Genomic DNA, 17041 nt, shown 5'->3' on the forward strand with positions numbered 1-17041 from the left:
TTATAACATTACCTAAGTTCTTTTGGTATTTTGCTTTGGTAATAGCTTGTTGGATAGTAAGTCCCCCACTATAACTAACACGCCAAAAAGCCCGTGTGAACTGATATTAGGCTAATATTGTAGATCTACTGTTACAGTACGGGCCAAAAGTTTGGACACACCTTCTCATTCAATGCGTTTTCTTTATTTTCATGACTATTTACATTGTAGATTCTCACTGAAGGCATCAAAACTATGAATGAACACATATGGAATTATGTACTTAACAAAAAAGTGTGAAATAACTGAAAACATGTCTTATATTTTAGATTCATCAAAGTAGCCACCCTTTGCTTTTTTGATAGCGCTGCAAACCCTTGGTGTTCTCTCAATGAGCTTCATGAGGTAGTCACCTGAAATGGTTTTCACTTCACAGGTGTGCTTTGTCAGGGTTAATTAGTGGAATTTTTTCCCTTATTAATGGGGTTGGGACCATCAGTTGTGTTGTGCAGAAGTCAGGTTGATACACAGCCAACAGCCCTATTGGACAACTGTTAGAATTCATATTATGGCAAGAACCAATCAGCTAAGTAAAGAGAAACGAGTGGCCATCATTACTTTAACAAATGAAGGTCAGTCAGTCCGGAAAATTGCGAAAACTTTGAATGTGTCCCCAAGTGCAGTCGCAAAAACCATCAAGCACTACAACGAAACTGGCTCACATGAGGACCGCCCCAGGAAAGGAAGACCAAGAGTCGCCTCTGCTGCTGAGGATAAGTTCATCCGAGTCACCAGCCTCAGAAATCGCAAGTTAACAGCAGCTCAGATTAGAGACCAGATGAATGCCACACAGAGTTCTAGCAGCAGACACATCTCTAGAACAACTGTTAAGAGGAGACTGCGCGAATCAGGGGCAATCAGTTGGGCTAAGAAACACAAGGAATGGACATTAGACTAGTGGAAATCTGTGCTTCATTCTGATGAGTCCAAATTTGAGATCTTTGGTTCCAACCGCCGTGTCTTTGTGCGACGCAGAAAAGGTGAACGGATGGATTCTACATGCCTGGTTCCCACCGTGAAGCATGGAGGAGGAGGTGTGGTGGTGTGGGGGTGCTTTGCTGGTGACACTGTTGGGGATTTATTCAAAATCGAAGACATACTGAACCAACATGGCTACCACAGCATCCTGCAGCGACATGCCATCCCATCCGGCTTGCGTTTAGTTGGACCATCATTTATTTTTCAACAGGACAATGACCCCAAACATACCTCCAGGCTGTGTAAGGGCTATTTGACCAACAAGGAGAGTGATCGAGTGCTGCGCCAGATGACCTGGCCTCCACAGTCACCGTACCTGAACCCAATCAAGATGGTTTGGGGTGAGCTGGACCGCAGAGAAGGCAAAAGGGCCAACAAGTGCTAAGCATCTCTGGGAACTCATTCAAGACTGTTGGAAAACCATTTCAGGTGACTACCTCTTGAAGCTCATCAAGAGAATGCCAAGAGTGTGCAAAGCAGTAATCAGAGCAAAGGGTGGCTACTTTGAGGAATCTAAAATATAAGACATGTTTTCAGTTATTTCACACTTTTTTGTTAAGTACATAATTCCATATAGTAAGTAAGAAGTAAGTAAGTAAAGTTTATTTCTATAGCACATTTAAAAACAGCTCGCGCTGACCAAAGTGCTGTACATAGCGCATTAGCCACAGGGTAATAAAATAAAATAAGAAAATAAGAAAAATAAAATAAAACACGTACAAATCAGTGATTTAGGCTAAAACGTACATCAAAAGACAAACACTTAATTACAAACATAGCAGGATTAGACAATTAAGATGCCGGGAAGGCCAATGTAAAAAGATGAGTTTTGAGCCTGGCTTTGAATATCACAATTGAAGGGGCATTTCTGACCAGCAACAGAAAAGGCTCTGTCACCTTTTTGCTTAAGCCGGGACCGTGGGACATGGAGGAGGCCTTGGCTGGAGGATCTGAGGGACCTGGGGGCTACGTGAAGATGAATAATATCAGCTATGTAGCTGGGGGCCAGGGCGTGAAGTGCTTTAAAAACCATCAACAGTATTTTAAATTGTATCCTAGACTGGACTGGAAGCCAGTGCAAGGAGGCTAGGGCAGGTGTAATGTGTTCACGCTTTTTTGTATTCGTGAGCAGCCTAGCCGCTGCATTTTGGACCATCTGAAGCCGTGCCACCAGAGTCAGAGGGAGACTAAAGTAGAGAGAGTTACAGTAGTCTAAGCGGGAGGTTATGAAGGCATGGATGACTTTTTCCAGATCATTGTATGACAGAACAGACTTGAGTTTAGAAATTATTCTTAGTTGGTAAAAACTGGACTTTACAACAGAAGATATTTGCTTCTCCAGGTTAAGATGGGAGTCTAAAATAACACCCAAGTTACGTGCATGGGGTTTAACATAGGGGGCAAGGTGACCAAGGTCGGCAGGGATGGCAGTTTTGGATTTTGAAGGACCAAAGACAATAACTGACATTTAACTGAAGGAAATTGTTAGCCATCCAGATTTTAATTTCGTTCCAACACTCTAAAAGAGGCTGCATGGAGTTGCTGGATTTAAGTGGGATGTACAATTGGGAGTCATCTGCATATAAATGGAATGAGATATTAAATTTTCTGATGATGTTACCTAAGGGGAGCATATAAAGGCTGAAGAGTACTGGACCCAGAATGGATCCCTGAGGGACACCATAAGACACAGGGGCAAGGGATGAGGAGTACTGGCCTATGGATCCTGAGAAAGATCTTTGGTGGAGGTAGGAGTGAAACCAGCTTAGAACTGTACCCTTAATGCCAACCCACTGTTCGAGACGCTCTAGTAGTGTACCATGGTCTACAGTGTCAAATGCAGCGCTAAGATCCAACAAGACCAGAATGGAATTATCACCTGAGTCATGAGTGAGCAAGAGGTCATTTGTCACCTTTAACAGGGCTGTTTCAGTGCTGTGGCGGGCTTTGAACCCAGATTGAAATGGCTCTAGGATCTCTGTGGAGTTGAAGTATGGAAGCAGCTGCGTTAACACCACCTTCTCCAAAATCTTTGAGATAAATGGCAGTTTACATATAGGCCGGAAGTTATTATGACACTTTGCATCAAGGTTATGTTTCTTTAGCATAGGTTGGACAACCGCATGCTTGAAACATGTAGGAACAGTGCCGGTGGCAAGACAGGAGTTAAGAATAAATTGAATAGCCGCACCAACAGCATCAAAAGCATCTTTGATAATCTGTGAGGGGATGGGATCGTGTGGGGCTGTTGATGGTTTCATGTGCTTTACAATGTCTCATAGTTCAGTGTAGGACACTGCTTGGAATTGGTCAAAGGTAGCTGTAGCGATGGGGAAATATGGTGGGGTGTCAGATACAACAGGAGTGAACTGTGCTCTGATATGGTCAATTTTTACAGTAAAAAACTTCAAGAACTCTTCACAGCTATTGGTGGATGCCTCGACCTCTGGAGAGACTTGGGGGTTAGCGATTGAGTTTATGGTATTAAATAAAATTCTAGGGCAATGGGAATGTTTAGTTATAATGTCTGAGAAATGCTTAGCCCTGGCTTTTTTTGCTGCAGCTTGGAAATTGACCAGGGAATTTCTGAATATTTCTAAAGAAACTAGGAGGTGATCTTTTTTCCACTTAGGCTCCGCTCTTCGAAAAATCTGCCTGAGATGGCGAGTGGAATCATCAAGCCACTGTTGGGATTTAAAATTAGGGCGTTTAAGTTTTAGAGGGGCCACAGTATCAAGGATAGCTGAGCAAGATGTGTTGAAGGCAGTGATAACATTTCCCAAATAGCATTCAGCGAACTCATTTGCAGTGGAAGAGTTAATATGACGAGCGTAGTGGCCAGAAGATCTGGCTGTATACAGTGAGTTAAATAGTTTAACATTGAACATAATAGGCATATGGTCAGAGAAGGATGCATCCTCAATGCTTATGTTATCAATGGAAAATCCGTGGGATAAAATCAAATCAAGAGTGTGCCCCTGAACATGGGTCGACTGATTTATGTGCTGGAGGAGGCCAAATGACTCCATTACATGTCAAAACTCACTAACCAAGGGTTTACCTGGGCAACAGACATGAATATTAAAATCACCCAAAATCAACAAACGGTCATAGGATGTTGCATAGTGAGACAGAAAGTCTGAGAAATCTTTTATAAAATGTTTGTCTGATTTGGGAGGCCTGTAAACAAGTGTGCACACCAATGATGTAGTAGCAGTTTCTACTTTTACGTATTGTACTTCAAAGGAAGAAAAGGTCTCAGCAGAGAGTGTTTGTACCTTAAGCCGATTTTTAAAGATCAAAGCCACTCCTCCACCTCTTCCTGACCTCCTCGGTGTACTTATGAATGAACAGTTTGTGGGACAGAGTTCGCCAAAGACAGATGTCTCACCAGCACCGGAGCCAATCCATGTCTCCGTTAAAAATAGCATGTCCAGATCACGTTTGGTAAAAAAGTCGTTTAAAATGAAAGTCTTGTTTGACACGGACCTACAGTTCAGTAGCACCACTTTAGCCGCAAAGTAATCCAAAGGCTGTGGAGATTGAGAGCGTTGCAGTGGGTGAATATTCAGGAAGTTCACCCCGCCGCTTCGGATGCCGGGCAATCAAGCGTCGATGACTGAGCTGGAAAGATGGATAGATGACAAGTGTATCTCAGGTCCCATGATCGGCGAGCAGAGTAGAGGCCTCTGCTTCCTGCAATGTTGATGGAGGACCGGCGAGATAAAACTTGCGCATGGGAGACACTCGCAAAACCACTGATGTGTTCATTCATAGTTTTGATGCCTTCAGTGAGAATCTACAATGTAAATAGTCATGAAAATGAAGGAAACGCATTGAATGAGAAACTTTAGACCTGTACTGTATGTTGGGTTGAGTAGTGTTGAGTTGTTGTGTCAGAAGTCCTCTGTTTTGGCGCACCGAAAAATGATCTTATGTCGGTTCTTCTTTTCTTTTTTAAGATTATTTTTTGGGGCCTTTATTGTACTGGACAGGTGAAGATGTTAAAGGGGAGAGAGAGGGGGAATGATGTGCAGGAAAGGGCCGCAGGTCAGACTTGACAAGGACTGATCCTTTGTACATGTGTAAATATGAGGTTCATAGCTTTACCACGCGGTCATATTATAAATGTTATTTTGAATTCAACCTTTCAGCATGAAAATGACTAATTCAGACTAATTTAATTTAATTAAAACACAATGATGGGCTGTATCTCTTTCCACAAACATCTCTGGGATGAAAAATAGAACATGCACACACACACACGTACACATACACATACACACAGCAGTTTTGCAAACACACCAGTTTTGATGCATTTGCTCAGCATAGTAACACTACACTTTGGATTCCAAAATTCTGGACCGCTCCCCATTAACAAAATACTTCCATGTACGGAAACCTGACAGACTGATCGGAGCTTAGGTTTCCTGTCTCTGATGAGGAAGAGGATTTGGAAGTGGACCAACGAGAGGCCAGAGTGCGACGATCCCGACTGAACTGCCACCTGCTGCTGCCATTGTGTGGTGGTGGGTGTGTATAATAGTGTGCGCACATAATGTATTTTTCCACAGTCAAAGTATTTTTTTCTCTTTGATTCTGATTTGGGAACCGGTCAGATCTACTGTGCTTTCCTCTCTGCTCCTGGAACTTGTACAGCACATTACGCTGCTGGCATTTGGACGTTTTTTTGTGCCTCGGAGCTGTGTTGGGACGTAACGAAGAACAGAGACGTTTGTACTGTGTGGTTTTAGGAGAGGGACAGGTGACGGTGTCCAGAGGGTAGCACACATGGCAGAAGTATTTTTCAAACTGATTGTGGATCGATGGAAGTGCCTACCACAGCTGTGATCACCATGTTTTAATGTAGTTGAAAGATTTCGTGGCCCTCTACGTGCATGGGGAAATATTTGAGTCCTTTCGCAATGCTGTGAAAGGATAATTCCAGTTTATTTCAACTTGCTCTGGTCATACATTTTATCAGTTATAATAACATTGTGCAATGAATAGCTCCAAGGGGTCAAGAAACACTAGCAGTCAGAGGTGCAGAGGGTTTGGAAACAAACCAAAAGGTTAGTCAAACAGAAAAAGAAGGCAAACGGTAAAATGATTACCCAAACTCTCTATTGTAAACATATGTCATAGTTTTCAGGCCCCCTGCTTCAACTTTAACCTACTGTGCCTGCCGTGCACAGTTTGCTTGGAATTATTGTCAACCTTTTAAGGTATGCTCACTTTCGGTTTAATTTCCAAATAAAAGAAATTAGATAATCTGATTAAAGTGATGGTTTGTATCCAGCCTGTCTGAATGTCTGACTGCTCGTGTTTCTGGACCCTCTTTGATCTTCTTAGATCTAGTTCAGTGATGTCACCGTAACATTAGTCTCGACGATGAACTCGGTGAGTGAAATGTAAGAAAAGCCAAAAGGGACACGATCTGTTATAAACTTGAATTTGCCTTTTAACTGCATGGCAGTCATGTGGAAAAAGAAGGCCGTAACAGAATACGTTTAAATAAATTGAGAAAGAATTATATTTTATGATGTCAAATGACAACGGCAACACAAAGTTTAAATAAATGGCATTGAATTTGTTGCAGCTTTGGAACTCTATTTCCTCCTGGTATCAACATCCAGTCTGTATCTGGATAATGGTATCTGATAATGAGGCCTTTGCATTTACAACTGGGATTAATAAACATTCTCACTATCTCAATCTTTGCTTGCGCTGGGGTCGAACCTCAACACACAATTTAGGTGGGTGAGCCAGCTGACTTTCCGTGGCATGTCCCACTTTTGCTTTGACACCGCTCCTACCACAGTGCTATTAAGCAATGGTTTTCACCTTGCTTCATGGACAAGTGTCATCCATGGCAGCATGGAGCCTAAACCTAGCTTCATCATCCTCCCGTCTCATGCCCTAACGCCTGGTACCGTCCCCGAGCTTCTACTTTTCAAAATAAAAGCTCATGTCTGGTCCGCTATGTCTTCATACTATGGAGTTTTTGGGTGTTTTTTAACTAAACAGTACTGCAATTATGCTAATGAATGAATACTTTAAAAGATCTGTCTAAAAGATAAATACAGACTATAATGCTATTGAATACAATACTTAAATAATAAGTTAAAAAATATGTCAAACTAAAAGACAAACTAAATACCCATTCTATGGCTGCAGCCTGGAGCCTCCCATCTCATGCCCTCTCACCTGGTGCCTGGTGCCATAATAGCTACTTCATATGAATTTCCTGGACATATACTAGCTAAATCTGTCAATAGAAAAATAAAAAATTCAGCAGATGTCTCAGTTACAACAAGATTGAGCTAGCAAAGCAGTTTTGTGTTTTATATGTGCAGGATTTATTCACCCACGATCTCTACAAAGCTAACGTTAGCTCAAGTTGGCTGGTTGAATAAACAGGGAGGGACTAAAAATTTTTTTGTTTTGAGAGTGAATTGCTCCACAATATGAATACAGTTTGACTATCACTTATATTTTGTTGATAATCATTGTTGTATAATCGTAATATTACACTCGAGGGTACACTTCAGTGATGCTTGCGGACCTCCTTAAATCAAACTCTCATGTAATATGGATTAAACAAAGATCAACGTTAAACGCTGATGCAGTTTTAAATGATCCCTTCACCTATAAAAATGTACTTCTTGGTTTTTATGATTTCAGAAAAATGGAGGTTAACCCTTTTTTTATTAGACTTTTTTTTTTTCTTCTTCTTGCCAAATTTCATATCCATAAATGCAGGTTTAAAAATTCTAAACCTTCCTTTGTTGCATTTAAAAACAAGCTTGACCATTATTTTTAGATAATTTCTAAAGGCATGAAAACCGTATTGTTTTACTCTTCTGTGGTTTCATAATATTGTATAACTGTAAATATGTATTATTTATAGTGTTGTGGGTGGCTTCATTGTTGAGCTATATGTTTTTCCCCTGGCGTACTTTTTTTAGGTTACGTTTGTACTTCTTTTTTACTGTGGTCAATTTGCAAATAAAGCATTAAAAAAAAGGGTAAAGTCATCGCAGGTTTCATCAAATAAAAAATATAAGTCATTAGGGATACAGCAATAAAATCCAGAAAACTGCAAACTGTATGTATGGCTAAAATCGTTAATTCAAGAGCTTAAATTGTTAATTTATCTATTAAAAAAAAATTGAAATGGTTTTCAATTAATTGCAACAAACTTGATTTAGTATTTTTGACCCTTTTGAATTTACCGTTGGACACACCCAGCCCAGGCATGAGACGGGAGATCATGAGACGGGAGGCTCCAGGCTGCAGCCATGCCTGACTCCCTCGTGCTGGGAATACCGCAGCGGCCATAAACCTAGCTTTAGGTGACCTTTCAACTTGCTTTGGGACTTTTTTTCTTCAGAATGAAGTCATACTACAGTATAGAGGCCTTGTTTACACATGGCTAAGAGATCTGATCACAATGTGAGCAAGACCACCTCCAGATGTGGATTCTACATTTATGTTCATTACATATTGACTCCCTGATCCAGATAAGGTATCCGCATACAGACCTCATGTTAATACCAGTTGAAAATGGGGTCTCACTTTTCTAGTGAATTCTGGCCTAAAGTTGGCTACCATCTGTGTCTTGTTTGTCTGCTTGCTTGGTCGTGCACAGCCACAAATTTCAAAATTGACACGGACGTGTACAGCAGACACGCACAGGGTTCTGCATATGCTAATGTATTTACACGTGCAGTTAGCAGGTGTGGTCGAAAAAAGTTTTTAATACACAGGGAAATCTATAAGAAGTACTGTACGCCCGGCACCTTAAAGACCTGGGCAGGTGAAAAAATTGACATCACTCGAATCTGTGTGGCTATGTGGACACGTACAGCCTAATTTACCCTCTTACAGCTTCAGGAGGTCTTAACAACTAAGTCATCTTGCTCCCTCTACCCATGGTGGAAGTAAGGTGGTATTGCTCGATAGCTAAATCAACATTGTAAATCAAGGCCCACTAGAAAAGTGTGTCATGGGTCACTTGAAGCGAAGAAAATCAAAAATTGACCTAATTATATGACATTTTGGACCAATTCAAGGCAAATTGTATATTGGGAGGAGGTGCTCAAGGCTATCAATAGGTGTGACTAGCCAGTCTGTTCACATGCAAGGGTTGAAGCCCATCAGGGTGCTTCTTTTTAGTTACAAACATAATTTTGGTTGTGATTACGCACCAAATTTGATTGAATTTGAATGAAAACCTCTGACATTCTCCCCAAAGTTTGTATTTCAAATGTACAAGACTTTTGACATGTGAGCAGTGACATGCAGGAGAATGCGCACACCCACCTGGCAGGAAGCAGATGTACTGTATGCGTGTTTTAGGAATAAATATATGTACAGTATACTGCTCTTTTCCTCTTTTTAAAGCCCATTGTCTCTGTAGAATGGGATGAATGTGCAATAGTTTCTTCTTCTACAAACCTGACGCTCATTCCTTCCACCTTTTAATTGACATTTGTATCATGTATTGTACAAGCTTTGTTCTATTTAAAGAAAGGGAACGAGTACTGAATGTGTCCTAGTTGTACATAGAGTTCAGACAGTGTTTATTAGTCACATTTATTTATTGGAAATTACAGGGACATTTCTTTTTTTCTTACACAGTTGTGAAAGTGCCAATAATAAAGGAATAGCTTTAAATTAAACCATGGCTGTTCATGTATTTGTATTTTAAAAGAATCTCAGGCTTGGGAACTAAATTTGAATAATGTGTCATGTTTTCAGGTCTTGGTCGCAACAGAATTTTGTTGTGCTTAGCAAAAGACAAGAGCACATAAATGCCATATGGAGAGCCCACACCACTAGGGCCATACTAATGGCATCAAAAGGCAACAAAATGATTCAATCTTGTGGTTGTAGTTGTTACCATTTGCTTTTGTCAGAATTTGATTCAAAACTCTGCTTACTCTTCACATATTTTTGTGATTTGATATACTGTAGATCCCAATTATGTTTTTTAAAGGTACAATATGTAACATTTCTGCTTTAAAATGTCTAAAAATGACCATACCTATGTTATATATTTTTATGAGTTGTGTTCTTACACTATCCCAAATGTTTCCACCAAATGTCAAACCCAGAGAAATCTTATTTTATTTTCAGACACGGCACGCGTTTCCTTTAGTCGCCCGTCAGTGGCGTCATATAACCTTTTACCCTCCAGTTACTCTAACTTCCGTCAGAACACTGGCACCAAGATGATACGTTCAGGAGTAATTGTAAATTATACAATATCACAGAAAAAAAATACTTGTAACCGTAATACTGCTTTTTTTTTGCCATACAGCATCATTTTGTGATTAATTACATCCCACTTTTTATCACAGTAAAACAACAGAGACCTTATCTATTTTCAAAGTTCTATATTGATACCGGCTTGACGTTAACGTTGATGCTAAAGCTTTGTGGGTAACATGATGAGGTTACAACATCGTTCAACACGCTAATAAAGTTATTTTTATATGACTGTTTCGACCACAGCTAACAGGACTGAACTAACCCACAAATAACTTCACTAGTAACGTTAACGTTAGCTGTATAGATAGACGATTAATCTAATGCTAATTTAGCCAAAGTAGCACACCCCGGTCTGTCTGCCTCACTCCCCCCGGTGCAGAGACTCAGTCGGGATGACAGCTGACAACAACAGCTAGTTACCGTTAGCCCCAAGTCAGCTATCAGCCAGCTACTTTCATCACAGCAACCCCCGGCCAGAACTTATCTCCAGTGCCTGGTGATTACGACGCTAACGTCAGTTTAATTAAACGTCGGGAAACAGACCATATCAGACCCAGCACCGAGTCACAACAGTGGAAACATCCATAGCGGTAGCTATAGCTACATCTCCGTAGCGCTACCGGTGTAGCTAGCTATGTGCCGAATTTCTCCCCCCTTCGCGTTTAGCTGTCTTTACGGTTAACTAAATTAACCCGACAAAAGGTGGGTTAAGCACCAAAACGAAAAGTTAAGATTACTGAAAAGTGAAGGGGAGATAATTCCGGGCAGCTGGGAGATGTTCTGCTGCTGCACAACAGGCATCAAACGTCCTGAGGCCTTTGCATTTACAACTGGGATTAATAAACATTCTCACTATCTCAATCTTTGCTTGCGCTGGGGTCGAACCTCAACACACAATTTAGGTGGGTGAGCCAGCTGACTTTCCGTGGCATGTCCCACTTTTGCTTTGACACCGCTCCTACCACAGTGCTATTAAGCAATGGTTTTCACCTTGCTTCATGGACAAGTGTCATCCATGGCAGCATGGAGCCTAAACCTAGCTTCATCATCCTCCCGTCTCATGCCCTAACGCCTGGTACCGTCCCCGAGCTTCTACTTTTCAAAATAAAAGCTCATGTCTGGTCCGCTATGTCTTCATACTATGGAGTTTTTGGGTGTTTTTTAACTAAACAGTACAGGATTTATTCACCACGATCTCTACAAAGCTAACGTTAGCTCAAGTTGGCTGGTTGGCAATTATGCTAATGAATGAATACTTTAAAAGATCTGTCTAAAAGATAAATCAAACTCTCATGTAATATGGATTAAACAAAGATCAACGTTAAACGCTGATGCAGTTTTAAATGATCCCTTCACCTATAAAAATGTACTTCTTGGTTTTTATGATTTCAGAAAAATGGAGGTTAACCCTTTTTTTATTAGACTTTTTTTTTTTCTTCTTCTTGCCAAATTTCATATCCATAAATGCAGGTTTAAAAATTCTAAACCTTCCTTTGTTGCATTTAAAAACAAGCTTGACCATTATTTTTAGATAATTTCTAAAGGCATGAAAACCGTATTGTTTTACTCTTCTGTGGTTTCATAATATTGTATAACTGTAAATATGTATTATTTATAGTGTTGTGGGTGGCTTCATTGTTGAGCTATATGTTTTTCCCCTGGCGTACTTTTTTAGGTTACGTTTGTACTTCTTTTTTACTGTGGTCAATTTGCAAATAAAGCATTAAAAAAGGTAAAGTCATCGCAGGTTTCATCAAATAAAAAATATAAGTCATTAGGGATACAGCAATAAAATCCAGAAAACTGCAAACTGTATGTATGGCTAAAATCGTTAATTCAAGAGCTTAAATTGTTAATTTATCTATTAAAAAAAAATTGAAATGGTTTTCAATTAATTGCAACAAACTTGATTTAGTATTTTTGACCCTTTTGAATTTACCGTTGGACACACCCAGCCCAGGCATGAGACGGGAGATCATGAGACGGGAGGCTCCAGGCTGCAGCCATGCCTGACTCCCTCGTGCTGGGAATACCGCAGTGCCATAAACCTAGCTTTAGGTGACCTTTCAACTTGCTTTGGGACTTTTTTTTCTTCAGAATGAAGTCATACTACAGTATAGAGGCCTTGTTTACACATGGCTAAGAGATCTGATCACAATGTGAGCAAGACCACCTCCAGATGTGGATTCTACATTTATGTTCATTACATATTGACTCCCTGATCCAGATAAGGTATCCGCATACAGACCTCATGTTAATACCAGTTGAAAATGGGGTCTCACTTTTCTAGTGAATTCTGGCCTAAAGTTGGCTACCATCTGTGTCTTGTTTGTCTGCTTGCTTGGTCGTGCACAGCCACAAATTTCAAAATTGACACGGACGTGTACAGCAGACACGCACAGGGTTCTGCATATGCTAATGTATTTACACGTGCAGTTAGCAGGTGTGGAAGAAAAAAGTTTTTAATACACAGGGAAATCTATAAGAAGTACTGTACGCCCGGCACCTTAAAGACCTGGGCAGGTGAAAAAATTGACATCACTCGAATCTGTGTGGCTATGTGGACACGTACAGCCTAATTTACCCTCTTACAGCTTCAGGAGGTCTTAACAACTAAGTCATCTTGCTCCCTCTACCCATGGTGGAAGTAAGGTGGTATTGCTCGATAGCTAAATCAACATTGTAAATCAAGGCCCACTAGAAAAGTGTGTCATGGGTCACTTGAAGCGAAGAAAATCAAAAAATTGACCTAATTATATGACATTTTGGACCAATTCAAGGCAAATTGTATATTGGGAGGAGGTGCTCAAGGCTATCAATAGGTGTGACTAGCCAGTCTGTTCACATGCAAGGGTTGAAGCCCATCAGGGTGCTTCTTTTTAGTTACAAACATAATTTTGGTTGTGATTACGCACCAAATTTGATTGAATTTGAATGAAAACCTCTGACATTCTCCCCAAAGTTTGTATTTCAAATGTACAAGACTTTTGACATGTGAGCAGTGACATGCAGGAGAATGCGCACACCCACCTGGCAGGAAGCAGATGTACTGTATCGTGTTTTAGGAATAAATATATGTACAGTATACTGCTCTTTTCCTCTTTTAAAGCCCATTGTCTCTGTAGAATGGGATGAATGTGCAATAGTTTCTTCTTCTACAAACCTGACGCTCATTCCTTCCACCTTTTAATTGACATTTGTATCATGTATTGTACAAGCTTTGTTCTATTTAAAGAAAGGGAACGAGTACTGAATGTGTCCTAGTTGTACATAGAGTTCAGACAGTGTTTATTAGTCACATTTATTTATTGGAAATTACAGGGACATTTTTTTTTTCTTACACAGTTGTGAAAGTGCCAATAATAAAGGAATAGCTTTAAATTAAACCATGGCTGTTCATGTATTTGTATTTTAAAAAGAATCTCAGGCTTGGGAACTAAATTTGAATAATGTGTCATGTTTTCAGGTCTTGGTCGCAACAGAATTTTGTTGTGCTTAGCAAAAGACAAGAGCACATAAATGCCATATGGAGAGCCCACACCACTAGGGCCATACTAATGGCATCAAAAGGCAACAAAATGATTCAATCTTGTGGTTGTAGTTGTTACCATTTGCTTTTGTCAGAATTTGATTCAAAACTCTGCTTACTCTTCACATATTTTTGTGATTTGATATACTGTAGATCCCAATTATGTTTTTTAAAGGTACAATATGTAACATTTCTGCTTTAAAATGTCTAAAAATGACCATACCTATGTTATATATTTTTATGAGTTGTGTTCTTACACTATCCCAAATGTTTCCACCAAATGTCAAACCCAGAGAAATCTTATTTTATTTTCAGACACGGCACGTTTCCTTTAGTCGCCCGTCAGTGGCGTCATATAACCTTTTACCCTCCAGTTACTCTAACTTCCGTCAGAACACTGGCACCAAGATGATACGTTCAGGAGTAATTGTAAATTATACAATATCACAGAAAAAAAATACTTGTAACCGTAATACTGCTTTTTTTTTGCCATACAGCATCATTTTGTGATTAATTACATCCCACTTTTTATCACAGTAAAACAACAGAGACCTTATCTATTTTCAAAGTTCTATATTGATACCGGCTTGACGTTAACGTTGATGCTAAAGCTTTGTGGGTAACATGATGAGGTTACAACATCGTTCAACACGCTAATAAAGTTATTTTTATATGACTGTTTCGACCACAGCTAACAGGACTGAACTAACCCACAAATAACTTCACTAGTAACGTTAACGTTAGCTGTATAGATAGACGATTAATCTAATGCTAATTTAGCCAAAGTAGCACACCCCGGTCTGTCTGCCTCACTCCCCCCGGTGCAGAGACTCAGTCGGGATGACAGCTGACAACAACAGCTAGTTACCGTTAGCCCCAAGTCAGCTATCAGCCAGCTACTTTCATCACAGCAACCCCCGGCCAGAACTTATCTCCAGTGCCTGGTGATTACGACGCTAACGTCAGTTTAATTAAACGTCGGGAAACAGACCATATCAGACCCAGCACCGAGTCACAACAGTGGAAACATCCATAGCGGTAGCTATAGCTACATCTCCGTAGCGCTACCGGTGTAGCTATGTGCCGAATTTCTCCCCCCTTCGCGTTTAGCTGTCTTTACGGTTAACTAAATTAACCCGACAAAAGGTGGGTTAAGCACCAAAACGAAAAGTTAAGATTACTGAAAAGTGAAGGGGAGATAATTCCGGGCAGCTGGGAGATGTTCTGCTGCTGCACAACAGGCATCAAACGTCCTGGGTCGCCGTCGCAGAGATTTCCCCGACAATCCCCAGCCACACCCGTCTCACAGCCTCGTTTAGTAGTAGTAGTAGCTAGCTAGCGTTACAACAAACCCCGTCCGCCCCGGTGTTGAAACCATCCAAAAGGTGATATTGATATGTGAAATATTTTGTGTTTTAGCTGCTGGCTACTGTTAGCTTGCTGGATCACTAGCTAACTGGTCAGCTACAAATAAAAATCTAATCAAGAAAAACGTAATTATGTTGGGGAAACTGCAGCTATTTTATTACAATAATATGAATAAACGTAACGTGAATAAACTTGAATGGGTAAACTCGTCCGTGAACTGATGCATTAGGCTCGTTCGAGATGAACTGCGCCTCGCCTGTAAAGTAGACGAGAGCAGGCGGCAGCAGCCGGGGGCGGTGACAAAAGTCCGCTCTCAAGTCGGACAGTTTTCCAGCTGATTCCAGCAGCCTTCAGGCTGAACAGGAAGTGACACAAACACTGTGGTCCGATTCCGATTTAATAAAATGTTATCAGACCCATATATCAGATCTTACACAGTCTTCAGTTGATTTTATTATGACAGAGTAGCTGTCAAAATTCTCTACATGCGATCTGTTGCTGATTTTAATTACCAACAAACTGTAGATGATCCATAACCTGAACAGATTTAGTCTCTCTGACTTCTAAACGTAACTATCGGCCTCACAACAGGTGTTCTGTACAGAATAAGCCTTTAAATCAGACAAATAGCAGTTAAAATCCCTCCGATTAAAAATCAATAAAAAAGTTTATATAAAACGTCGTCATGTTGAGTCGATTCTGAACCAATCAGCTGTTCGATCAGCTGAGAGGCCGGCGTTTCCCAGCATGCAGTGGGTCCACCTGCGTCCGCCAAGGGGGTAAGCTTCGCTTCAGAACTCGAGCCATCATGGCGCCATTTTGTTGCTAACTGGCCATCACCTCCTGTTAGCATTCCGCTGACCGCCATTTTTTTTTTACGTCACTTGACTGCGAATAACTTTACATCTGAAGCGTTTAAAGACTCTATTTGTCCATTGTTTAGTTCCAAAGAAACACAACAATGTATAAAAGGCTTCATTACCTTGTAGCCTACCTCACGTTATGGCTCCGTAACAGACGTTTTTGTAAAAATAAGCTAACGATTGTGTCATAACCAAGTGACTTACTGTCGCATAGTAGAGGAATTACCGTATAGTACAGGAGAAGCTCGCAGGCAGTGTCGACTTACATGAGATGTTTAGGTTTAATTACTAATGTTAACTAGCATGTTAGTGATCAATAATTAGCCTGTGCCCATGTTATCTCCTTACATACACCTACAGTCTCCGTATCTGTAAGATTGGGAATGATTGAGATTTCTCTTGGCACATCTACCAGAAGACTTACAACTTTCAGACACGTTGCTCACGTCACATTCTCTCAGTTGGAGGCTGCGCAGTAAAGCTGGCCATCACCGGAAAAGTGCTTCTAATAGCCTTCACTGGTCTCCGTCCAGAGCAACGGGGTCTATTGGTCCATTATATACTGTCTATGGCGTCCGCCTGGCTCTTGCAGTTGGTGAAAAGCAACTGCGCTACCTGCGTCTCAGAACTGCGGCCGCCTTGGTCTCGTGAGATTATCGTTGCCCACGTGTGCATGACGTCAGAGCAAGTCGGGATCAAGTCGGACACAAATCTAACCGGCATGCATTGGGCGGCGATCGCCGGTGATCGATTCTGCGCAGATCTGGCTCATCTCGAACGAGCCTATTCTAACCGGCAGCGAAGGTGTTTAACACTAAAAACTCATAATTCCACGCAACTTCCCAACGTCATCAAAAGTCCAGTTTTACCGTCCATTGTTTTGGTTGAGAGACCCATAGCGGCAGAAAGTTACATATTGTACGTTTAAGTTGTTACAATTTCTCATTCAGTGTACCCTCTTTCATTTTAGTTGTCATTATAAGGTGAG

Source organism: Perca flavescens, chromosome 6, assembly GCF_004354835.1.
Source record: "Perca flavescens isolate YP-PL-M2 chromosome 6, PFLA_1.0, whole genome shotgun sequence".
Lineage (NCBI taxonomy): Eukaryota > Metazoa > Chordata > Actinopteri > Perciformes > Percidae > Perca > Perca flavescens.